The sequence below is a fragment of the Pleurodeles waltl genome, chromosome 9 (genome assembly GCF_031143425.1).
Source record: "Pleurodeles waltl isolate 20211129_DDA chromosome 9, aPleWal1.hap1.20221129, whole genome shotgun sequence".
NCBI lineage: Eukaryota > Metazoa > Chordata > Amphibia > Caudata > Salamandridae > Pleurodeles > Pleurodeles waltl.
In genome coordinates, this window is record NC_090448.1 from 130894663 (window position 1) to 130921889 (window position 27227).

The following is a 27227-nucleotide window of genomic DNA, read 5'->3' on the forward strand; positions in this document are numbered from 1 at the left end:
CCAGAGAGGTTTTATCAGTGCATGCTTATTAATAAACCCTTTTCCAGGGCTAAATGGGAACTTGTTGAAAGAAGTTTACCCTCTGCACCTCCACTATACTTGATTACATAAATACCATAAAGCAGTATGTAGTCTTAAATTCTGTCTACGATCATGTTCAATATTACTTACTTTTACAAAAGATTCGTGACTCAACAAAGTGGTATGTTCTTTTTTACAGACAATGCAGATGCCCGAATTATTTGTGTTAGAAGTAGGGTAGAATTTCAATTAAGGTGGGGTGATCAAAGTAATTTCAGTTATTCTGTGTTATTCTGTTATGTGGAATTACCAATAATTAGGCAATGAAGCCAGCTCACGTAATTAAGAGGGAGGAAAAAATCTTACCGCATGGGGACATTTATCAAGCGTAAACGGCTGCTCATACTGCTGATTATGTTCTGTTGCATTTAGTGCTATTTTCTTAGTGCATCCTTGAGTCCATTTCGGCAGAGGTGATGCATTTCGCATTAAGGGCCATGTGTACGACAGCTTTTTCCCATAGACACAGAATGGGTAAAATCCTTTGATACATCTGCCCTAAGAAACTAGCACTAAGAATGATTTGGGGAAAATCCTACACCCCAGTGCACATTCATTGAGAGTGAATACTTTATTGCACTTAACAAGTGAATAAAAGCTTGCGTGTTTGTCTGACATTGTCAGTGCTCAGTTATGTAAACAGCAGCCCCATGCTGCTATTTACCCGGGGTGCAAATGTAAAGGTGAAAGAGCCATCTGGGCTGTATAATGAGCATTCCTAGAGTGACACACTTATCTAATACAAATAAACGACACATAATCCAAAAATATAACTAATGTTGTAATTCACAACATTGTCCCCCACCAAGCAAGCACAATTCCACCTGGTCCCTACTAAAAGTCTCTTCCTTCCACATGTGCTTTTCCAAGTCATGTAGAAATGTAAATTTTTTGTTTTTAGTTGAGCATATTACATTTAACTGTGCAATCTTTGTTTATAAGTGTTATTTGTTTTAGGTTTGCAGTTTAAATTTTCTGTCTCATAAAAACTTTTGTAGAAAGGGATTTTTATTTTACTTACCCAATTGTTTTATGCTCCTTGCTGGGTAGCTTGGGGCCCAGGTTGTTGATTCGGTATTTTTTAAAGTGATACAATATGTTTTCAGTTGAGCCAACTATTTTAAATGTGCAACTGGTATTTTTATGCAGTGTTAGTTTTATGATTTCAGCTTACTTTTCCGGTCTCATCATAACTTTGTAGAAACAGGTTTTTTTTCAACTTACCTGATTGTTTTGGGCTGCAGGGTGGGTGGTTTGGGGCCCACATTATTGGTTCTTCTTTCTGGACCTCTTTTCTGTTCATGACGGTTGGAGTGAGCATTTTGTAGGGGGCTCGGGAGAGGGATAGGTGTATTTGCCCTTCCCCTTACATTTTGCTACCTTTTCAGACCAATGTGGAGATCGTGCCTTTGCTGAGATTTTCACGAGCCTGAGCAGGATAGTAAGGGAACCCCATCTTGGGTTGGCACTCAAGTAGTTCCTGCTTCTGAAATGTGCAGGCAGAAAGGACATTTATAGACCTGTCAGCCTTAGAGTGGTCTTTCCCCAAACTTTTTGCCTTACTCCTCCATTTTTGCTGATCTCATTTTGCCAGCCTTAGGACTCTGTGCCCTTCAGGTCCTCCTTGGTATGGCATCAGTTGAGCTCCTCCCTGAAGAGAAGAGAAATCATGATGTTTTTTGCTGTTCACTACTGCGAACAGGCCAGTTTGCACCAATACCTTGCCGCCCATGCCAACCGTCAATGCAAAGCTCCAGTGAACCAGACTCTTCAGGCTACAGTGACCGCCAGTGATGACCAGCAGCCCGAGATGCATTTCAAGCTACAACATTGACATTCCATGGTGACCACCAATGCAAATTTTCAGCAACAGGTTTTTCAGCCCAAGCTTACCTACTCCAGGTAAGCATTACTGACTATAGATCTGAGGTTAATTGTCCAGGATGATTTGGTGGGAGGCCTTACTCTAGATTCTATCTCTGTTAAAATTGGTAAGGTGGAGAACAACCTCAATTCAAATTTATGCTTTTTCCAGTGATAATCCCAGTGGGTTCACTCTCCTCTGCCTCTGCCTGTCTAGGACGTGGATGTGATTTCCTATGCCAACAACCCACCCATGCTGTCACTTTAAGACAAGTAGCAAAACAAAAAACACAGAACACATGAAATGTGCTGTGATTAGTTCTGGACCAATTTTCCCAGTTATTTGGGTTTGACCAGATCCCTCACCTGATAAAAATAATAGTTTTGTTGGAATAACTAAATACATCCAATTTTCTGGAACTTCTTTCCTTAAGGTAGCCAATTACCGCAAAAATGTATCCCCGCATCAATCAATCAATCAGGGAATTTGTAAAGCGCACTACTCACCCGTGACGGTCTCAAGGCACTGAGGGGGGCTGGGGCTGCTGATGCTCGAACAGCATCAGAGAAACGAGGCTACTTTTTAGAAGAAATAGCTGCTCACCCTGTACAAGGAACGGTCCTTTCTGGAATATGAGGACTCTGTCATTCTAGGCCCAGAGACACTCGGATTGGTGGGTGGCAGAATCGCACAGTATTATTTACGCACTATTCTTCCATTGTAGTGCAGGCCTGACTTCAAAAATCTGTTTCCAAGGCGCATTGCGCTGTACATTAAAAGCAAAACCGACACTCAGCATTACAAAGTTACGTCAATATAAACACAATTTCGCATTTAAATAAACAGCAGGCAAAATAATCTTAGGTCTCATAATTTTTTTCAATCACACGAATCAAGAGAAAGATTCAAGTTACTGTGAAGCAATCGTCCCTTCTTTGTTTCATCAAAATAACTCAAAGATAGAACAGTTACCGTGAATCTTTAATAGATATAAAGCTCTTCTGCTGCTTTCTCAGTTTTATCAGCCATTGACTCAAATGTAGGTTATCGAATTATGTTCCAGGTGGAGGCCAAACGTCTGCAAATTTCATCGTAGAGTCACATGGTGACCTTCACAGACCCTAAACGCCTACATAGGTATGTATAACTTGCATTTCGGCAGATCGCAGTGAAGGGATATTCTGCCAATCATGTATGCCAACGTTGTTGGCCAAGGTTTTTGCGCATATTTTACTCCCAGGGCATGTAGTTCTCGAAAGTGTTTACTATTTTAATCACATGTTGACAATGTGATTCATAATCTCTCTCGTGACGCTCCTATTTCCATATACGCTTTCATCACATCTTTCATTACTTACCCGCTATTGTATTTTATTTATTAATTAATATCAGTACCTACACATTCTATCAACTTCTGCAGCACTTGCTTTTACTTAGTGCACACATTCTCTTCTTATCATGGAAAATCTTAAAATGTATATAACATAGCAAAATATTCGTATCACTGTATGTGCTGCGTCACCTTAAACAGGGGCATAGAACCCTTCTTAGTAGCGTTAAATGGAAGTTGGTGCCTTCAATGTCTGATCTTATATGTTCTGTGAGTTACCTTTAGGAGTTAAAGCACAAGAGACTCACAGGTTTTGGCTTTCCACGCATTGGGAAGGTATTTTCCCAATACTTTCGACAGTGTAATGGAAAAGTGCTCCTTATAGACACCAAACTATCAGTATCACATTTTGTGTGTAGTTCAGGCATGAGTAGCTCTATTTCGTTCTCTGGTGCATGTATATGGTTTTAGGCAGCCTGTATAATTAAATTACTGATCTTGGTTGCCACCAAGTTGGTTTTGAAGCTGGGTTTTTTCGCTACATATTTCATAATTCAATTGTTACTGTTTTGTGAACTGTGCTAACTGCTACATGTAGCTCTTGAAGAACAATACTGAAAGAGACAATCCTTGGGGATGTTACCGTAGTGGTAGATGTCCCCAGTCTGAGAAGTGGGATGAAGCAATAGGTTTGTCACTTTCAAACATACATTATATGATCTCGAACCATAAGTGCGTAGCAATGGGCATAAATATTGCCACCTGGGTCTTGTTAAAAAACCACAGAAGAACATAAAATGTTCAAGCGCTTGCTTAGGAGTGTTATCACAGGGACAAGGAGGTAAGGTATGGAGCCAAGTACCCTGCTGAGGATGATCTGCCAGAAAGTGCAAAGTGCCTAGTCTAAAACGGGCCAAGTAAAACCTATGTTTAGCATTAAAGATCCACAGTAAATTTGGTTCTGTCACTTCTACCCATTTTAAGTTTACGTAATGGGAAACTGAAGTCATAGATAGACATTTGGAAAGTCTGGCTTGTTCTCTGTGTAAGAGAAAAAGAGATTTCCCTGTGTTTTTCTTTTTAAATATTATCAATTTCATATAGGGAATGAAAGAAATCTGACAGACCAAGGAAAGAGAGAAGTCTTTTAACATAAACTAACCGTTGGACAGAGGCCACAGAGTTTTGTCTTAGGTAGCCTTCAACAACCATTCAGATGAACTTAGTATGAGGTGAGTGCCAAATATTAAGCTAAGTTAGCAATGGTACTGCCTGGACTACATCCTCCAGTAAAGGAAGTCCAAGTTCCGAGTGGACAATAAGGCTGGCCGTACTCCTGGAGGTAGCCAGCAGACTACTCAAAAATGTATCCTTGATTGTTTGTAAGCTTCTGAGTGGTGGGGGGTATCTCCAGACGTCGGCCCCATAGGTCCCCAAAGAAAGACATTTACTTTCATACAAGGTGATTAGTTCCTTGAGTGCCTATGGCCGAGTAAAGATTGTGTCTATAGCCACAGCTAATTTTCAGGTTCTCTGGCTCAAAAGCTTGTCCCAACTCAAATTGTCTGCCAACAAGATCTTCAGGTAGTTAAAACTCTTTGGTATTAGGAATCCCATCCATGTTGTGCATACTCGTACAAGTCTTTTTTGAGGCACATATCATTATGTGTGAATTCTGGTGGTTTATTTTCAAACTTACCTCCCCTATCAGATACTTAAAAGTGTCAAGGAACACCTGTAGGCTGTTAGCAGTGCTGGAAATTAAATCCTCATCATCTGCCTAAAGTAAAACAGGGACTTGGCTGTTCCCAACTCTGGGGAGATCCTTGCCTCTGGTCACGAGCTCCGACTCCAGAGAATTTATAGAACAAAAGGGGCTAAAATGCAGTCTTGTCTCAGGCCCTTACTAGAAGGAAATGAGGAAATGCACTCACCAGTTATGCCAAATCAGACCCTGGCCTTCGTACCACAGTGCAAACATTTCAAGAGATCGATCAGGGCTTGGTAAATCCCTGCTTTACCAATCATGGACCATAGCTCATCCCTGTCCACCAGGTCAAACGCGCTTGAGAGGTCCATGAAGGCAATGTGAGGGGCCTGTCCCCTAGCTTGACATATTTGCAGGAAATCGAAAGGAGGTTTAGTGTTTACTCGACTGTACCAACCCCTCAGAAAAAAGATTTTTTCAGCAGTCCAATCTTCCAGTGTTTGCAAGACTACTTGCCCAAGGATCTTTACAGAAAGGTTCAGGAGCAGGATAGGTCGAAGGCATGAAATTTGGCTTCTGTCTCTTTTTCAACATAGGGACAATAAAGGATTAGGGGTGTCGCCTCTTTCCACTGCTCCAAAAATGTTTGTTTGCAGGGGTGCCTAGAAGTAGGGGTTCTGTCTATAGACAATAACCATCTGGTCCTGGTGCCTCTCCTGCAGGTAATTTTAAGATTGCTCTGGAAACTGCACTAAATTTAATGGCATTTCGTAAAGCTAAGATTTGGGTGAGGGAGGGAATCAGATCCTCCTCTGTAGCATAAGATGGTGAATATTGGCAGAACATTTTTGGAAATGACAGGCCCACCCCTCGGCCGGAGTGTGACATTCTATTCTTGGCTGGTTATCATCTTTAAGATAGGGCCTGTTTATTACCAAAGAGCCCTGGAGCCCTTGAGTTCAGAAGCAGCTTGCAAATCTTCTCATGCCTGTCTTCTTACCTCCTGATTCTTTTTGTCTGTAGTAGATTTATGAATGGATCTAACATGGATAAAACTTTCAGCATTATGAAGATGCATTTTTAAGACCTCTTTTAGCTGTTTTAAGGTGGCGGTGCAGGCAGTACTAAACCATTTAAAAGGGCGGAGTTCCCTTTCTTTGTCTTTGTGACTAACAAACTGGATGCAAATTTGCAAAGACCATCAAAACTTTCCCGAAAATCCTCGACCTTAGCCACCTCGGATAAGCAACTCATGACTTTACCTTGTTTTAAACAAATTAAGCTTTCCAAAATGCATCATGGTCTACATTTTCTCATTTAAGGCATATACCATTACTGATGGAAAGCTGGAGATCAGGAGAACTGCACCTTTGTAACTTAATTAAGGGGCAAGTTAAGCTAACAACGATGGGGTTGTGGTTGCTTATATTGGAAGGGAGGGTATGAGAGTCCTGTATCAATGGGATTATATGGGGTGAGAGCAAGATAAAGTCATTTGTAGCACCATTGCCTTTACCTGTAAAAGCTGATAGGATAAAATCACCTTCCTTAAATAAATTTGAGCTGAAAAATAAGTTACACTTCATTATACTCTGATTCAGTGTGGTCCCATATGGAGTATGAGTAAAGTGCCTTACGTTTTCTTCTTGCCAGTCAGTAAACCCACAAACACGGCACCACTGAAAGGTCAAGTGGAGATGTTATTATCACCCATCCAAAAAATGGTTCCCCTGTCTGAGTGTCTCGTACAATAACCTGTTGTAAATTGATACAATTCACTTATCAAATCACTAAGATGCTTAGTAAAATAATTGAAATAAAGTAATAATTAAAACATTCAAGAACCCAGGAAGAATCAGATAAAAAGTTTGGCAACAGGTGATATACAGCATCTTTTCGACTTTCAGATTGCATTTCCTTAGTGAGATAAGAACCCCTAGATTCCCCTTTGGTCTGCCTGATGAGGATGGTGTAGCAGCTGCACAAAAGACTGAAACCCATCTACATAAAAGTGCTCACGGGGCCAGGTTCCTTGGCAAACACACTATGTCACACTCTTTAATTATTTCTAACCAATCCGTGTTGGCCAAAATTTTACTAATTCCAGCTACATGTCAAGATATGAAGTGAAGAAAGTCTGAACCAGCAGCGCCTTCTGGGGTAAAGGATTTGCTTATGCCTCTCCCTTGTAAATCTTAAGACCAGTATCACATGGAGGAGGGGAATTGGCCTCACCCAGTCATTCTACATCTGAGACACCTGCAAGAGCCGCAAAGTGATTTTCGTGACCAAATGGGGTGATGAGCTTAACAGCTGAATTAGAGCAGAGTCTGGCTGTTTTACGGGCCAGTGATGAAAATGAGGCAGGACGATACAAGAACCTCAATGGCAGTGCACAAATGTTGCCTGGTCCTTTTTGTACGATAGTCCAATCGATATAGGAGTTGACTTACCAAACAAGGGTTTTTAAAGGTTATCACAATGCAATCACAATGCAATCACCCCTCAAAGTCTTAGAGGTATATCCCAACCATCCAACTCTCCTGATCATGATGATTTCATCTGCAAGGTTAGTTGGCCAGCCTGATTTAATTTGCACCAGTAAGCAACTTTACTTTTTTAAGGTTTGCCAATCCTCACGCCTGCCTGCACTCATGAGAGGGTGAGGAAGAGGAGCGTTCAAGTATGATAACATACGGTATATATGCCTAAAGTGTCCTTCTGAACCCCGACAGAGGTTTTAGGGCTTCTGGGGGAGAAGTGCTCAAGCTGATAATGGAGGAGTTTATGAAAGATTCAGGAATGATATAAGGGTTAGAAATTGCAGCAGGCATGATAGATCTTACTGAGCGACAATTTAGGTCTGCCTTTGGGTTAGCACCTGTATGCTTAGACAACTTGCCCACCTGTGGGGGATCAGGGAGCCCAGAAGATTTGTTGGCTTTATTTAGCTTCTGGACAGCACAAAAATAGGCCCTCATTCCTACTCTGGCGGGCGGCGGTCACCGCCCGCCAGGCGGGAACCGCCATATGGCCACTCCGCGGTCGAAAGACCGCTGGGGCCAGTCCGACCTTCCCGCTGGGCCGGCGGGCGCTAACATTGTTAGCGCCCGCCGGCACAGCGGGAAGGCGGCCTGCAATACTGAAGCCGGCTCTGAATGGAGCCGGCGGTGTTGCAGGTGTGTGACGGGTGCAGTTGCACCCGTCGCGCTTTTCACTGTCTGCCAAGCAGACAGTGAAAAGCATGCTGGGGCCATGTTAGGGGGCCCCTGTACTGCCCATGCCAGTGGCATGGGCAGTGCAGGGGCCCCCAGGGGCCCCAGGACACCCGTTCCCGGTGAAAACCGCCAGAAACAGGCTGGCGGGAAGGGGGTCGGAATCCCCATGGCGGCGCTGCTTGCAGCGCCGCCATGGAGGATTAGCCCAGCCGGGGGAAATCCGTCGGGAAACCGCCGGACCCGGTTTTCCGACGGAATGGGCTTTGAAGCACCGCCAGCCTGTTGGCGGTGCTTCAGTCATCCGCGACTGACCGCCAGGGTCAGAATGACCCCCATAGTGTTCCACTACGTCTAACCCTGTTGAGATCGCTCCCATGGCTGATGACATATATGAGATGACTCCTTGTCTCCGGATTTCTTTTGAATGGAGGGGTTTCTTTTCCCCATTTTAAGTGTAAAAAAAAGGCAGTAAGGAAAATGTAGGCCTACCTTAGCGTCAGGGCTGACCTTGAGAGCTGGATTAAAAGGACCTAGGGCTAGACAGGTACCCCAGCCCAGACACGCTTGGCCGCAGATTGGCACAGACAGGCCTGCTCTTGGCATGTCCCGAACCCGTCCTGCGCTGTGGGTGTGATGCAGCATGTTAGAGCGCATCAGCTGCTGCCTGGCCCTTCCCTGAACAGGGGAAGGGTGGGGGATGTAGACCCACCCCAGCCAGGGTCTCACAAGTACTTGTGGCAAAATACGGACAGAGAAACTGCTCTGATGAAAGAACCGATAAAGAGGTCATTAGTGTCTATGCGTGGTGAGAAAGGCCTCTATTGGCAACATAATTGTACATGCAATACAACAGGTATACGAAATAATATATATCTGACAAATAACATTTGATAAATAGATATTAAATGCAATATTAAACAAATTGTTTCCTTCATTGCAAAGTCTTCCGCTGTGGATGCATCATGCAGCAGTTCTGGTGTGAAGTTTGGGAAGGTGACTCATCATGCAGTGGTTTCAGTGCAGGAATTTTTAGTAGGCGATGCGTCACTCTGCATTGGTTCTGCTGGTACCATAGTTGGGCTTACTGAGCACCTTCAGTCCACTTCAAAGGGGCTAGAATTGGGGTGGCACCACTTGGGAGGGCTGGACTCACAACTGGCAGAGTCCAGGTGCTGGGATTGAGATGGAGGAAGCCTGTTCAGCCCTGAGGCTTCTAATCAGCAGGCCAGCCATCTACCCCTTAGAGTTACTCTGATGATCCTAAGTTCAAGATGCATGTCCAGCTCTTCTCACTCAGGCAGGAGGCCGCAGGCCAGCACAGCAGGGCAGCAGAGTGGCAGTCGTTATTGCAGCAAAGCAGCACAGTAGTCCTTATTCTGAGTCTTCCACAGGTCCAGATGTGTACTGAAGGGTTAGGGTCTAAGGTCCAATATTTATAGCTGGTGCCCACTTTGAAGTAGAAATTTCTAATGGCTTTCACCCCCCTGGCAGTTTCTTCTCCTCGAGGTTTCAGGTATCCAAATCACCCCTGCCCTGGCCCCATCTTGTCTGGGGACACAGAAGTCTAGCTACAAACCCTTTGTGAGAGGGCACAGGCAGGGCCTTTGTGATGTGCAAGCATGGTGGGTGTCAAGTCTGCCCCCCCCCGAAAAGTCAGAGCGGCCCATCCTCGCAACAGCTATCTTACCTTTGTTTCACTCTGTGGGAGCAATACACAAAGACCAACTGCCAACTACACCTAGTCATGCAACTAAGGGACAGGCTGCAGGCACCAAATGGTTGGGAAAGGAAAATGGCATCCTTCCTTTTTTTAGAATTCTGACTTAAAATCCAGCTTTACAATTAAAAATTAATTTTAATTATAAATCTTTAGACACCAAACATGATCTTTCTACCTGCTTCCAATTGAAAGTTACCACTTAATAAATGAAATAATGGACCCCAATGTCAGTCTCTGGAAGAAGGAGGCCTTTTAAATGGGAAAAACAAAATCTGAGTTTTATTTGCTACCAGGACATGTAAAACTTAAAAGTATGGGCCCAACCTTCTTAATACACCTTTTGAATACACTGCACCCTGCCTTCTGAGCTGTGTAGGGCCTACCCTAGGAGTGACTTCTATGTATTAAAAAGGTTTGGGCCTAACAAAAGGTTTATCTTTCCAGGCTGAAGTCACAGTTTACAACTGCATTCACAGACTGCAGTGGCAGGCCTGGTACATGCGTAAAGAGGTACATAGAGGGTGGCAAAATAAGCGCTGCATGCCCACCAGTAGCATTTAATTTACAGGCCCTGGTAAATATAGTGACACTTTCCTAGGGACTTACAAGTCAGTTAAATGTGTCAATTGGATATATAAGCCAACTTCATCATGTTTAGGGGCAAGAGCACAAGCAGTGTAGCACTGGTTAGCAGTGATAAGGTATGCAGGGTGTTAAAGGCCTACCAAAATGGACTCAGAAAACAGGAGGGTGACGGCAAAATGTTTGGGGATGACCCTGCAGAAAGGGCCTATTCCAACAGTCTTGATGTCTGCATCCAGCACAAGCAGAGTGCATGCTGTCAAGCTTGGGCATTTAAGCCTTGTGAATGCTTTCCACATGCCCTGTCCAGGCAGCATTGCAAGGGCCTGCCCTTTGCCTCCGCTTTTCTTTTGCAATTCTCAGAAGATCTGAATGTCACATTTACAATTAATTGCAAATTACACATTTTATACGAATTACAACAGCACCTTCATTCAAGATTTCAGATTTAGCATTTGCAAAGTCAGCAGCATTAACTTTGCGAATGGAAAATCTGTTGAGAATCAATCTTCACATCAGAGTTTGCAAAGTAGTGCTTTATTCATGTCTCCTACACAAAACAGGGGATAAATTACAGGGATTTCAAGAGTTGTTACAAATTATGGTCATATAAAGAAAAGGTTGAAGTTTCTGTGAAGTACAAGGAATAAGACTGAAAAAAAAGAAACAGACATTCGGCTAAAACACACAAAATAACTTTGGGTCATCACCATGCAAGACATGCTAAGACAAAGATACTGTTGGAAATGAAAGCAAAAGGTAGAGTCATTGCCCTGGATATTGTAATAATAAAAGGCTGGCAGCAGGGGCCAATAATATATCACCATAATGGGGCCGCCAGCAAAGTGCCCCACCACATCAAAAAAATGATAACAGTACTAAAGCATGCACAATAAAAACATAGGCAAGCATTACAGTAAAATAACAAATAAAATAATTGTACTTACCTGGGCTGCGTCATCCTCTGTGTCCTTCCTAATCTCTGACCGACACAAATGGAAGCGAAAACTTCCCTAAGCAATCATGGTGCTGCTCTCAATGTGGTAATCAGCATGAGAGCAGCACCAGGATTGGACGGAGCTTGCTGGCCAGATTCTCTTTCAGGCCCTTTAGGCCTGGTCCCTCCCAGCTGTCCAAGGTAGTCGGATGGGGAGCTTCAAAGTGCACCTGTGAGTTTGGCCGGTGCAAGTCTGCAGGCCAAACTCACATGCGCACTTTGCAATGTCTGGCCAGCACTGCTGTAGTTGTCTAAAAAGTGGACACATCCCTTATTGCTCCGGGGCAGGCTGACAGCTGCTATGTGCTATCTGAATAATAAAATGGCAATTAAATGATTCAATTTGCCATTTTATTCTTCACGTTTAGTACGGCTCGCAGTGGGCGAGGGGGGCAATGCTCCCCCACCCTCAAAGAGAAACCGCCGTTGAAGGCGGGAAAAGAAATAGTGGACTGGTTGCGAAATATTAATACTCAGCATCAAAAATATGTGTTATTAAAACAGCCTCTCTAACTTTTGCTGAATAGTTCTAAAGGACAAGTGGAACAGTTTCAGTGGCACATTGATGAAATTTAGTGTAATCAAAAGGATGCAGTGACCTTTTGCAACGCAAATGAACTTTAGGAATTTGTTACCTTCGCTTGCTGCCAAAACTGTTGGAAAAGGCATCTGTAAAATGTATGTCGTGCTGATAACCTTGCCTGCAAAACCTTCTACAGTAGAGCTTCTTAATCCTCTTTTTCTGTTGGTCGCATACGGTCTAGAGACAGCTGCACTGTGAAGCCAGACATAATAAGGAAAAAATTACCCAAACCCAAAAAAACAAGAGAGTACATTTTGCTTCAGATCTCATATATTTAGAGAAAAAGCTGTGAGAATAGAGTTTAAAACATTCAAATTAGAGTTTGTAATGTTAAATTACAGCTGAGGTGAAAGAGGGTAAATTTATTTACAAAAGCAGAAATCAGTCAAAAACATCCTGGTGGTGGAGCTATTCTCTCTACACTGAAAAAAATACAGAGGTAAGGAGGGGAAGGGAGCTAGGAGATGTTGGCTCTTTGTGACGATTAAACAGGCTAATAAAAGTACAAAACAAACTACTGGCGTCCCGATATCTGAAAATAATCCAAAATGCATTTGGTTAATGTATTGTTTGCCTTGCAGCATTATAGTACAACTCATTAAGGCACAGTGTAGATAGTTAATATGCTTTTCCAAGAAGAACGCTGTGTATCTTGAAGCCACATATGTTCACACTAGGTTTGTAACACAGACTCCCTTTCTTAAAATTGCGCATCATAATCTTCTCGAGGCTAAGGCCACAACTGGAAAACAAAGTCTTGACTACCCTTAAATGGTTCTGTGTTTGAATAGGAGTGTCATACCAGATAGGTGGGCAATACCCTAAAAGCCCACAGTAGTGAGAACAATTCGAAGCAGAAAAGGTAGACAATTTACAATATTCGATATATTTCCCCAAAAAAAATCTTTGGTACTCATTAACGCAAACTGAATAAGGATCTATATTGTAATCATGCTGAGTTTATTTTTCAGTTTATACTATTTAGTTGTGATGATGGGCAGCCCGCTTTGACCAAGCACAAAATGTGTTTTTACCACGGAATCATACAAACTCAAACAAAAAAGGACCTATATTTGCATCTCCTCCTGATTATTCTCCATTCTGGGGATAAAAGTCATAATCACACGTTTTTGGTGTGCGATACCTGCCTCAGAGATTATGACATTACCATATCCTGCTCTAAAAAGCAGCGCGCTCATAAGGAGGTCATCAGTCTCTAGGCGAAATGAGAAAGACCTCTATTGGCAAAATAATTGCACAAGAAATATAAAATGCATAGAACACAATATATATTTGAAAAATAACATTTATTAAATAAGTACAGTGTTGACAAAGTGTTTCCTTCTGTGAATACCCACAACATTTGCCAGCATAAAAAAAACGGATTGAATCTGTCAGTTTCAACACATTGAAGATGCGTTGTCCACCTGAGTAGACTATGCTCTGCCCTAAGAATATATAACATGATGTAGGTACCAATATTTGTAAACATTGGGCCTAATACACAAAAGAGTTGGATGGAACCACAATTTTCTCGGTGTGTTGTTTTCAACCCCTCTCTTTGTGGTATGAAAAAGGTTCAAGGTCCTTGCACAACAAATGGATAGTTTTCAAAAAGTTGCTAATCACCCTAATGTCTGCACCCAGTACAAGCAAAGTGCAAGCTGTCAAGCTTGGCAGTTTAAACGTTGTGAATGCTTTTCCCATGCCCTGGCAGGCGGTAACCCTTCCATGCATTGTGGCAGCAAACAACGGTCACAATGCCTTTGAATAGTTTTGTACATTGCAATGGCAAGGGAGGGGGCAGCCCTTTTCCTCCACTTTTCTCTTGTAATTCACAGACGGTCTGAATTTGGAATTTGCAATTAATTGCAAATTACATATTTTACGAATCGCACTTTATGCAAGATTTCAGAGTTTGCCTTTGCAAAGTTAGCAGCATTGATTTGGAGAATGAAAAGTCTGTTGCGAATTAGGTTCCACATCTGAGTTTCCAAAACAGTGGTTTACTCATGTCTCCTATTCAAAATACTGGATAAATTGCAGTTATATCAAGCGCTGTTGTTCATATAAAGAAAGGCTTACAGATTTGGGGCTAGATGTAATAAAATTAGCGCCTGTGATCACCAAATAGCACATTTTTGCAATTTGCTATTTGGTAATCACAAACACTAACATACTAAAGTGTTTTACACGTTTGCGATTCCTTGAGGGTCACAAAAAGAATTAGTTCATGAATATTAATGAGATGGATCTCAGTTGTGACCCTATTACGTCGGATCTCATTATCCTAATGAGCTGCTGGATCTGGGTGGCAGAATCTCCTGAATTGGGGGGAACTGAGTCCAATCTCACACCCTGTGACAACTGTCAGCCTAATCTGGTTTTCCGGCTAACAAGCAGCGCCTCGTCTCTGTCCAAGAGCAGGGATGATAGTGGCAACCGGGCGCATGACAGAAATGACTCCTATGGGAAGTCGTGGTCGATCAGATCTCATCTTTTACTTTCAGTTACATTAGTCTCACACATGCAAAGACAAAGAGATGCAGGAAACGGTTCAATAAGTTTATTGAATTAGCTGCATCTTAGATAAAATGGCATGAATTGCAATAACTAGGATGATAAGACACGCTAGAAGCAAAATGGTGACAAGAAGAGTAAAACACAGAAAAAGTCCCAGTATACTGTCACTAGGAGTAATATATCTGGTTCCTACCTATACTATATCGGAGTACAACATAAGAAGCCCTAATCCGCCCTCCAAGTCTCCCCCCTGGGAAGACATCATCCCCATACCTGAGCAAGGAAGCCTGTTGTCTAGAGAGACATCATCCCCATGTAGGCCAGGGAACCAGTAGTCTCAGCAAATAGCTGTAGCAAAGTCAATCAGCATGCAGTTGTGGTCATCTGGCTGGAATCTCCCTCTAACATGTATGGGACAGAGAAGTGTTTTTATAACAGCTGATGTTCTGAGAAATTGTCCCCATGTAAGGACATATATGTTTCTGTGAATATTGGAGACACAGCGTACCACTTTGCTGGCAACTCTATGTGGCTGCAGCCTTGAGGAAAGCACAAAGTGAAAATAATGTTTTGCTAATAACATAGGGCCTGATTACAACTTTGGAGGAGGTGTTAATCCGTCCCAAAAGTGACGTTAAAGTGACGGATATACCACCAGCCGTATTACAAGTCCATTATATCCTATGGAACTCGTAATACGGCTGGTGGTATATCCGTCACTTTACCGTCACTTTTGGGACGGATTAACACCTCCTCCAAAGTTGTAATCAGGCCCATAATGCTTTCCTAGGCGAAAGAACAACTAGATAGAGAAAATAAAACAGCACCGAAATGTGGCCTATGCTAAAATAATAAAATTAAGCTGAATAAAACATAACTGAGCTAAAGTGCACAAGCGGCAGGCCTAGTTGCTAAAATAACATGTCTAAAAAACATGACTAAAAATGATTATACAACACTCTCCCCTTGCCGGTTCAAAAGTGGTAAAAAAGCCTAAAATTAAAAACATAAAAGCACTAAAAACTATAATTAGGACATACATACATCAATGTCAATAATGACAAGTTATAAGACACTTGAGCATGTTAAACATTAAAAAGGGGCACTTTAAAACATCAGCAGTGGAGCCAATAGAACCTAATTCAAAAGTCAGTGACATTTTTAAAATCACCAGTTCCATCTGCGAAAATTGAAGCCAGGAAATGTTCCACTTCGGCAGATGGTTAGGTAGTCAAATCTTTACCAAGGAAAACCAAGGAGCTGTTGAGACGGGGCCACTCACCTGAAAAGCAGGATGTCTGCAGTGGCTATGGTATGCCCCCGACCTCCTGGAACACCTCGCGGCACTTCCTGATGGACACAGAAACCCAGGCAGGTGTCCCAAAAAGAAAGGGGGAGTGGAAGAGAAAGAGACAAAACACTGCCACGTCTTGCCAGTCCAGCCAGGTACCCTGTATCTTCGGGGGGCAGGTAGTTGTTGACAGAGTGATATTAGAGTTAGTGCACTCAACTCCTTGAAACTGAATCTCTCTTTCTGGTATGGGCACGGAAGCGGTAGAAGAACACTGGGATGCTCCAGCACTTTTCTTGGATAATAATAGCTGTCGGCACAATTACTAACACTACATTACCAAAAACCCAAACTGAGTACCATAACAATAAGTACTGCGACACTAGGGCTGGCTTCACAGAGATTCACTGTTGCACACTACAGTTAGAAGTGTGGTTGCACTTATCATTCACAAGAAAGACAAACAAGGGCCTTCATAATATATCACATATAACTTTCCTGAATGCATAGGGTTAAACTAAAAGGAACAAAAACAATCCAAGAAATACAAATGTCCACTCTGGGTTCAAACAGTTAGGGTGGCACAGTTTGGTTTGGTTTCACTCTGTGTGTGAAAAAAACCTTCAAAAAGCAAATTCCTCAAACCTGAAACACAGGCATGAATGACACAACTTAAATCCAAGAGTTATGCTATTAAAGAACGAAAAGTCATGTAAATGCTCTTTTAAAATTGCACTGTCACTTTTTGTAGTACTTGAGCTCAAACAGATTTTCTGAAGCACATTTAGGCAAGTAACTACAATAATAATGTAGAATGTTCAGAAATGCATTTATCTCTTCAAGATAAGCACTCTGCCAAAATACAAGTTCTAAAATATACCAGCTGTTCTAGGAAAGCGCAGCGCTCAAAGAACAAACTCCCTGCAGAATACTAGTCTCTTAGCTGCAGTCTTTTCCGGAGTGCTGGAGGAATGCCTGGTGTCAGCTGGTACAGGAACGAAGAAAAGAATTGCCTCACAAGTACTTAATACGAGGATGACAGCAGGGGCTAGACTTCCAAATCAGATGCTGAGATCAGGAAGCAAAACAAAGCCAAGCAGGGAGGCATGCTTCACTCTTCTATTTGTAGCCAATAAGGAAAGCAGTTGAGTTTCCACATGTGGATGAGTCACCACACCCAATTAGAAGCACATGTCTACACCACACCCAATTAGAAACACATGTCTACACCTGCTCACATTAGCAAACAAGCATTGGTAAAACAAGCATTGATAAAACCAATTGTGTAACACAGCACATTATGTTTACTTAGAAACATGAAGGTTTAACCAAGAACAGAGATATGATTTAACCCTAATCCCTGGGGATGCTGAAAGATAATGCAGGAGTCACCTTGGGGATTCTGACAGGAGCCTTCATGTTTGAAAGCCTGAGCTCCAGCTGAGGCAGCAGCATTTCGTGTTGTGCACAGTGTTAAGTTAAGAGCTGCATGATCCACCAGGGCAACTCATAAACAGCTTCTCATAGCAAACGCACCCTCACCGTGCATGTCTGGTAATGAACCCTTAGGAAGAACATTAAGAGATCAGCATCCAATGAAAGTAAGCGTTGCAAGGAAAGACAAACTTTAAGTTCACTTTAGAAAAGGCACCAGAGGCATCAAAACATGGGCTGCACACAATCCAAAACTGTTCTGAATGACAGGGACCAGTTGCACTCCAGCTCTTCCAGGAGTGGTGCTCCGAAATACTGCATCATGCTTTCAGCTCTCCTTTTTGTGATGGGACAGCCATTGCAAATAAAAAATAGCAATAGCAAGATGTGACCTACTATAGCCAAAGTAAGTGGAAATCCACCAGAAATACTCAAAAATATCAGGTGTGTGGCTTAAGGTATTAAGCCAAATATAGAGGAGAAGGTGTGCACAAAACCAGAACCAACAGCCTTAAAGAAATGCGCCATCCCAGTAGTACTGAAGGCATTAAATATTCGGCCCACTAGTTCACCGAAGTGTCTCAGAAAGTTTGTACTTAAAAGGGACTGTATTTCTGCAGATGACCTCACAACTTGAAGTGCACAACTTGAAGTGCATAGGTCTCATGTGCAGATGTAAGCGTCACATGCTTTTGAAACAATAAAGCCTTAAATCTTGTCAAAATTCACATTTAAAGTAGCAATGTGAGGCCAAATATCTGCTACTGTTGTCTGTTGAGCAGGAGGAAAAAGGACATTCCCGCAATTAGTGACAATTTGGGAGACCGAAACGACATAAGCTATTCTGGCTTCCATTTCACAACAGTTCTCGCTGTTAAGGAGCACACAGCTTCCATTAAAGAGCTCCTGGAACACAGGTCTAATCAAGGGGACTGAAACTCCCTTTAGATAGCAAGTTAAATTCACTGTTAAAGCGTTACACGCCCCGTACAAGGACAGCTGCTTGCAATGGCTCACCGAAGTCTTGCATTCACTGCTGCTAAGAAAGATGTCTTTCATGCAATTGAATCATTTGTACGAAAAGGAAAGCTCCCACACCTCATGGATGTAACTATCTCGTAGCCTCTCATTTCTGCCTACTGGAATGTGTTTCAAGCAGGATGTGAACTGAAGTATTGAGGTAGATTAATAACTCAGTGTATGAACCATTCCGCAGATGATTTTTCAGCCACAGTAAAAGGCTACGTTTCTAATTTCTTGATGTTTAGCATGACATAAATCACTTCTTTCTTAGCCATTGTTTATTGTTGTCAAGTTAAAGTGAATGTTGAGAATATGTCCTTTTCGCTAACATATTGCCAGGGAACGCAACCTGCTTTCAGCCTTTGTGGTGTCCAACCTACCTGCATAATGGACCTTAGCCGGCTTTGTCCATGTTGTAAGGATGACATGTTGCTTTACACAATGTTTATTGCAGAGGAAGCAATGGGCAACATGTACGAAATATAGGTTTTGCGACTCGCAATTTGCGAGTCGCAAAACCTTACGTACAACAGTGTCAATGACACTGTTTGCAATTCGCAAGGAGGTCGCAAATGACCTACCTCATGAATATTCATGAGGTAGGTTGCAATTTGTGACCCCATTGGGAATGGCGGCCCTGACAGGGATGGTGGCCTGCTGGAGACAGCAGACCACCATGTCTGTGACTGTTTTTAAATAAAGCTGATTTTTTTTAAATGCAGCCTGTTTTCCTTAAAGGAAAACGAGATGCATTTCAAAAACAAAAAATGAAAAGTTTTCTTTTCATTTTTTTAAGAGCAGGCAGGCAGTTTGAAACTGGTGCTAACTGCGATTGTTTTGCGACTGCGTTTGCGGTCACAAAACAATCATACATGGGACACCCCTTCCTAATTGCGACTCGCAAACCCTTTTTGCGATTCGGTAAATTGATTACCGAATCGCAAAATGGGTCTGTATTTTCCAAATTGTATTTTGCACATCACAAATGGCCTGATTCACCATTTGCGACGTGCAAAATGCTTCGTACATGTGGCCCAATGTTATTTAAAATGTATATGCGGTTGGACAAGGTGTCAATCCCATTATCTACAACGGCTAATGCTTTCTGTGAATTTTCCTGATCTATTTGCCTTAACTGGGCAGCAGCTTCTTCTTGGGAAAGTTTCCAAATTTCATTATATACTGCAAAAAGCGCTTTTTATGTTGTCTTCTGGGGCCTAACAGAAAATCCTGCAAACCTGTATCTTTAAACAAGAGACTGAGCTGTTCTTTAACAGCATCTAGTGCCAAACTTTTTAACCATTGCTGGCACAATTTCCTCACACTGCATGTTGTTACAATACCTGAATGCTCTGGTGAAACATCGCGAGGGTCTGGCCTGTCCGTTCTAAAACCCTCCGTGGAGTTTCCAAAACATGCATAACAACTATTTGTGTCTACCGCCCACAATACCCATCCACCAGGACATGAAAGTGCTGTGTTAAATGTTCCATTTTTGACCCACTCATAAAGCTGATCTTCTGTTGCATTAATGTATTTTTGCAATTTGTCAAATTTAGCAGGGGCAGGGATAATGGGCACATTCAAGTCCTTAATTTTTGCAAGGTCTAAACAACTTTTTCTGTTGTACAGTTTCATTAAAAAATATAATTTGAACAGGTATCAGGCATGCTCTGAATAAAGCTTCCTTTCCCCTTATTTGCCAATTCTTAGATCCCCACACACTTTTTAAGTCAATCGTCTTCAGCCAATATTCATAGACTTCTATAGCCAACCAGGAAAGAAAGGAATCAGAATAAATCAATTTAGTATCAGTTGATAAAATATGTTGATTTTCCATCACTGGCAATTTAAAATATTACGACTCAGCATTTTTTGCATTGTGCCCAGAAAAATATACAAATTTTTCTGAATTTGTTTTGGAACTCCCCATTGGCGGAGTTGGAAAGTGTTCCCATTGCGCAGAGTTAAAAATAGTATTTGGGGTACTTGCTCTGTGAATGAAATTATGTCCATAATAATTGTAACAAAACATATCTCCATAATTTTCTCTTGATTGATAAACATCTTTACTTTCAAATACAGTAAAATATTCTAAATCAGACAACATAGAATCAACTGTTTTTACATCCCAATCATCAGAAACAACTCACAGTGTTATTATATCGTTCATAGAAAGTTTAAAGACATATGGAATTTGGATGACCTCTGACGGGCCATAAGTATCAAATGGTACTTTATACCAAAAAATCCCACCAGGAATTGGTTTCGCTGAAATGTTCACTGGGGACAAGTCTCTGCGGCTCTTATGGTAGGAAAAAGGTGGATTTAGGACCATATCCACCAGTTCAACTGTAGAGCATTCAGGAAGGTAATGTCCATGTATTAGTAAGAAAAAGGCCATGACAAACCCAATCCAAAGAAGGAAGGCAAGCACAGTTAATAAAAGCAATAGATAGTTTCAAGGAAGAGTGAAGTAGTTATTTTTAGCCAAATTATCAGCTTACGTGCTCTAGACAGTTCTTTTGCAGAAGAGGCAGATGAGTCAGTGAAAGTGTCATATACGTCTGCAAAATATCCAGAAATAGTTCGTGCAAAAACTGGAGCTGTATTTGGAAGGGGATAGCTGGAAGAAGTCTTCCTCGTTAGTGTATACTAGATTATAACATCCGTTTGTGTTGAATTTTAGTACAATTGCTCAACGTTGTTAACATTATGGTCACAGAAGAAGTTAATGGAACTAATGAAAGATCATTTTCCACCCTCCTCAAGCTCGGAGAGGTATCACTGTTGCTGCTGAAACCCTGTAGAGGAACATCCTTGTCTGTAGTGAGAGGTATTTTGAAGCATTGTTTTTTAGCCCACCAGGCCACCTCAGGACCCAGTCTGATTTGAATATAGTATAGTTTAATCTAAGGTGGCACAATGAAATATAACATTTTGTGTGCTTGATTTAGCATCCCAAGTGGCCAAAGGTATGTCCAAATGTGGGTCTCATGCTCAATATGCCACTGGAGCCAAGATGCACCTGATTGAAGAGGCCCAAATAGGCCGAACCTAGTCTTGGGCTTCATGTAATGTGGTTCAGAGAGACATTGGCATGGCAGTTTGCAGTGGACTGTTCCCACTGAAGCAAGATCAAAGCTGATTTGCATATGTCTGGGTCTAATCTGAGGTAGCATGTTGGCCAAAATTGTTTGCAGGCACTGCTCCCATCAACCGTTGTGTGTATTTCTCATACTCTCACCCAATGCTAATTAATCCCAAGTTATGAGGGGTGGCAAAGGGGGCAGTGTCTTCTGAAGACTTACCACACATTTACTTCAGTGTATTTTTTAGTTCAGAGCATAAGTACTATGATGTGAGGCCACTTCTGCTGCTGACAGGGTGCAGTACGGACCATGTAACCCACAACCCTAGCACATATCTGAGTATTCGCAATGAAAGGATTCACGTAGCATAAATAACACATATTTTTTTCAGATAGCATCACCTATGAAGTGTTCTCTTTCACTAAATGCAATTTTAACTCTCCTTTGCTACAAGGTGTAATAAATACAATGTGCTTGCCTAAATGCACAAATGCATGCATGAACACAAACACATCCATGCATGCACAACCACAGAATCATGCACACAAGGAGACAAAAGCACACATGCACAAGGGTTGCTGATTTAGAATATTTGCAGTAAAGCATGTTTATGTAACTTGCCTTAGTTAAACGAAGAGCATGGACCTGATATTGCATGGCACAGATGATTCTATGCTACAGAAGTTTTAAAACAGATCCTCACAAAAATTAATAAAAGTTTCTGCAGCAGGCACTGCTATTGTGAGCAGAATCATTCTGAAATTAATTCCACCTTAAGATATTTCTGCCATGACTTTGTAGAAAGAAAACCCTACCTAAAGTCACATTGTAGCTCTAGCATTTGTGCTGCTGGGGAAGGTTCTATGTTGCTGTCTGTTCTCCAGGCAGAGTGATCCATGGTGTCTCATGTACTGGGGCTGCAGCCATGAGATGAAACCTTTGTTTATCTAATACTTCTCTTAAGTCAGTCTCGCTCAATCACTCTGAAGAATTTGGACTGTGTTCTTTGCACACTGTACAACACCTGGGGTCAGATGTAGGAAAGTCCGAGTTTGCGACTTGCAAATTGCGAGTCTGAGTGACTCACAATTTGCAAGTCGCAAACCAGGATGCAGGATGGTGTCCCTGACACCATCTGCGAATCGCAAGGGGGTCGCAAAGACCCACCTCATTAATATTACTGAGGTGGGTCGCAATTTGCAACCCCCTTCCGATTCACAGCACCCACAGGGATGGTGGCCTGATGGAGACAGCAGATCACCATGTCTGTGACTGCTTTTGAATAAAGCAGTTTTTTTTTTGTATTGCAGCCCGTTTTCATTAAAGGAAAACGAGTTGCAATACAAACAAAAAAATGAAACGTTTTTGCTTAATTTTTTCAGAGCAGGCAGTGGTCCTATGGACCACTGCCTGCTCTGAAAAAATGTTTACAGGGCCATTCACAAAGGGGAATGGGTTACCACCAATGTGACACTGGAGGTAACTGCGAATTGCTTTGCGACCGCGTTCGCAATCACAAAGCAATCATACATCGCGATGCGAATAGCAAATAGGAAGGGGAACACCCCTTCCTATTTGCGAGTCGCATTCCCATTTTGCGAGTCAGTAAGCAGGTTACCGACTCGCAAAATGGGAATGAGCATCGCGATGTGCTTTTTGCATGGCGCAAACAGTGAATTGCGCTGTTTGCACGATGCAAAAAGCTTCGTACATCTGGCCCTTGGTGAGGTGCTCATTTAGTATGAAGAAAATGACTGCTTCCAGTGATGCTCCCAGTCCATTGCCACTTCTCGAAATACACCTACTTTCCCCAATCTGCAGCAAAATGGGGCTCATGCCTCTCAACCACCACCTGAGCCAAGCCCACTGCAAACCGCATGGTATCTGGCAGCCGTCAGAGCAGCATTCAGATAGTGTTTACAAACAGCAGAGGCTTGAGCAAACTTACAGCCAAGAATCTCGTCAGAAGATCGGCATTCTGTGCAGCGCTCTAGGATTGACCGAGGTGCTGATAACTCTCCAACTCTAGCTCTCCTTACCCATTACAATCAAGGGCGGCTCCTCCACAATGGCAAAGGAGTGTCACCCCACTGGCTAAAAGCCAGCATGTGCTAGAAGGGGTGGTGCTAGGCCATGGGAGGGGAGAGGAGGAGTGGAGTGCACTAAATGTGCATGTCAGTTAGGCTGGCCGCACAGATCTGAATGCACTGTCTGAGCAGCAGACCAAGCCACACAGACCAATCCTGGTGCTGCTCTCATGCTAGGTATACCATGAGACCAGTGCCAGGATTGTGTGGGGAGCATGTGCTGGTGTCCCAGGGACTGCTGGGACACCATCAGGAGAGAAGAGGAGAGAGGTGGCCGGTGGTAGGACAGGTAATTTTTTAAAAATTATTATTATTATTTTGTTATTTCCCCTGACCACCCCGCTCACCACCCTCCCATTGAGATTTGCAATGGCCGCCACTGATTACAATCCATTGCAGGCCTCGATTAACCCCAGAATAGTTTTAGCTTCATAAAAACTGGGATATGATACATTTTATACATAGAAATGAATAATATTGGGCAACAAATTAGTCTGAATCAACAACAGGCAATAAATTGAGATGGAAGTCAGGACCGTTTAAGGTTTGTGTAAGTAGCAGAAAGGTGGACCTTACGGCCGTCCTGGAAACCATGCTACAAAAAATTTAAAAAGCAACCAGCACTGTGTAGACACCATACTATTACATTTTAACACGGTGGTCATTTTAGGAGAAAAGAAACACCTTGTGAGCCAATAGGAGTGAAACAAGCATTCTTTTTCAGTGGACGGACAATTAGTGACCAATCAGATCCTGGACTCAAAGTAATCAACACGTAAAGGGAGCCAAAGCCCCTCTTTCAGTGGTGCTTCTTAACCTCTTTTCTGTTGGTCACATAGAGCCTGGCAGCAGCTGCGCTGTTAAGCAAAACATAATAACGAAAAAATATTGTCAAAATCAAAAAGACTAAAAGAGTGCATTTTGCTTCAGATGTTATTTCTTGAGAGTAAAATATGTCGGAACAGAACTTTAAATACAAACTAGAGTTTAGAGGTGGCAGAGTGGAAATGTCAAACAAAAAACACAAAAAATGTTGCGGTAGTGGAGATATTCTCCCCATACTGAAGAAAATAAAAGTGAAGAAGAGAGGGTAGTTAGGAGATGTTGGCTCTTTGTGATTAAACAGAATATTAAAACTACAAAAGAAACCACTGGCGTTCCGATATATGAAAATAATCTAAAATACATTTGGTTAATGTATTGTTTTCCTTGCAGAATTTCACAAATACTCATTAACACATAGGCTAGTTAGTTAATATGCTTTTCACAGAGAACGATGTGTACCTTGAAGACACATATGTTTACACTAGGGCTAAAACGCAGGCTTCCTTTCTTAAAATGGCGTATCTCATGATTTTCCCGAGGCAAAAGCCACAATTGGAAAACAAGTCTTGGCACAGTCAAGAATTCTAGCTCTGATGTCCTGAAGTATTCAAAGCATAAATATGCACAAGGTCTCTTTGGTGTATCTTTTTGCAACCTGCCTTTTTCTGTGACTTCTGTACCTGTGTTCTGTTCTTTAGTCCTCACACTTTTGGGCAAGTTTGCGAAAAGAGAACAAGAGACAGGTTGCACAAAGAACTGGCAACTTGCAATTTATATAGTACATACGACTGCAGTTTGTTGTTTGGAAGTGCTCTTTGGAAGTGTTGTGCTAGTACTAACATATTTAAAGGTGCTCCTGAAAGGTTCAGCTCTCTTGATCTCTCTGACTAGCATGCTACAAAAGTTGTTAGCAGTGAGTGCTTACTTTTTTGAGCCAATTTGCTAGCATATGCATCCATGCTCAGTGTACTCACATATATATGCTGCAAACACTTATGGTCTAATTCACAAACTGCACTTTGTGGTATGTTTTGTATTGCTACAGAAAGTACTACAAATTCCAATTCACAAACGAAGTGTGCAGTTTTATGCCTCCACATTACCTACACTTAAGTGCATGTGTGGAGTCCTCTGCCCCGACTGTGACGTCTCAGCAACTTAAGTATAGGTTTTAGTAGTAAATGTGGGAAGGACACGGGGGGCATTAAAGAAGGGGCAAGCTTTCTACAAAAAGTGAATGGATTGGTAGGAGCAAGAGGACTTGAGGAAGATACAGAGAAGGGGATAGAGACCACATTGCTTACCCACACAAGAGTGATCCATTGGCGATTCTGAGAGGGTGGAGACATGTAACTTACACTTTTGTAGCACGTTTACACTCAGAGTTTGTGAATACTGAAAAGTAGTACAGTTACTCAGCCCAGAGCATAATCCAATAACAATCTTGTATTTGGGCTGACATCCAGCTGCTTAACTAACAGGCCTGTCCAGCCACTCGGAAAGGACACCCTTTGGAAGGCTTTGGGGCCAGCCACCATTTCCAAACCAGACCTGACCGGGGACTGACATTGTGTCAGAAACCTCACTGGGCCTGACAGACAGATCGGAGCTCTGCCAGCGGAGGGAGCAGCCTCCTGTGCTTCTCTTCCCACAGTTGCATCTGGCTTCAGAAACTGGTGCTGCAGCAATGATCAGCTAAGTGCGGTGGACCATGACCTTTCCTGGAAGACATGTGGGTGGGTGGGTGAGCGAGTCACACTACGGTGGGGGCTTGCACCAGCCCCATTGTTTCCTACTTAAGAGCTAACACCAGTGGACTCTCCTCCTGGATGGATGCCACTCACCATGACTGTGACTGCAGACTGGGCCTCGAGACAAGATATGTAAGTTTACTTGTGAGAGCCCTGCATCAAACTCACTGCTCCCTAGTGAGAGGCCTTGTGGCAGACATAGATGGCCCAGAGGCCTAGGAGTGAGATCCCATCAGAGCAGGAACTTGGCCAAAATGCAATGCTGGTTTTACTGCAGTATACCTTGTTATCTGTGTAAGAAATGGGGTCTCTAGCTGGCAGTCGGTTTGCACCCTGTCCAAGTAGGGACTCTCACTCTAGTCAGGATAAAGGAGATACCCGCTCAGATAACTCCCGTTCGCCCGCTTGGTAGCTTGGCATGAGCAGTCAGGCTTATCTCAGAAGTAATGTGTAAAGCATTTGCACATAACACACAGTAACACAGTGAAAGCACAACAAAAGGACACCACACCAGTTTTAGAAAACTAGCCAATATTAATATATATAAAACAAGACCAAAACGATAAAAATCTGACATACAGTAGTAAAGATATGAATTTTGCAAGATTTAACTTAATAATACAGTTCCTTGAAGTTGATAGCTCCACCTGGGGCTATCACGGCTTCATGATCAACAAAACCCACAGTTCAGCCCGGCCGCGCATTGCGGGCCAGCTACGGTGTCGGGAAGACCCACAAACAGTACCTTTGGATTTGCAGGGTGTAAGTGATACTCACGGTAAGCTCCAGAGAGCAGTGTCCCTTGTGTTGCGATGTTGGTTCCGGAGTCGGTGCAGGGATAGTCGGGCCCTTGAAGTCACACTCATTGTGGATCAAACTCCGGGTTGATGAAGTCAGGAGCGCTGGCGTGGATGGCGTCGGGGCTGCGGTGTGAAGTGGAGCAGTGCGACATGCGATGTCACCAGGTCACAGTGCAGGCAACAGCATTGTTGTTTCTGAAGCGCTCCTGGGCATGTTCTTACCCCTAGGTCGCTAGGGTGAAGCAGGGCTGCCACCAGGCCCACACACACAGAACGTGAATGCCCCTTGGGGACTGCTGTGTGGGCCCTCTTTGCCCC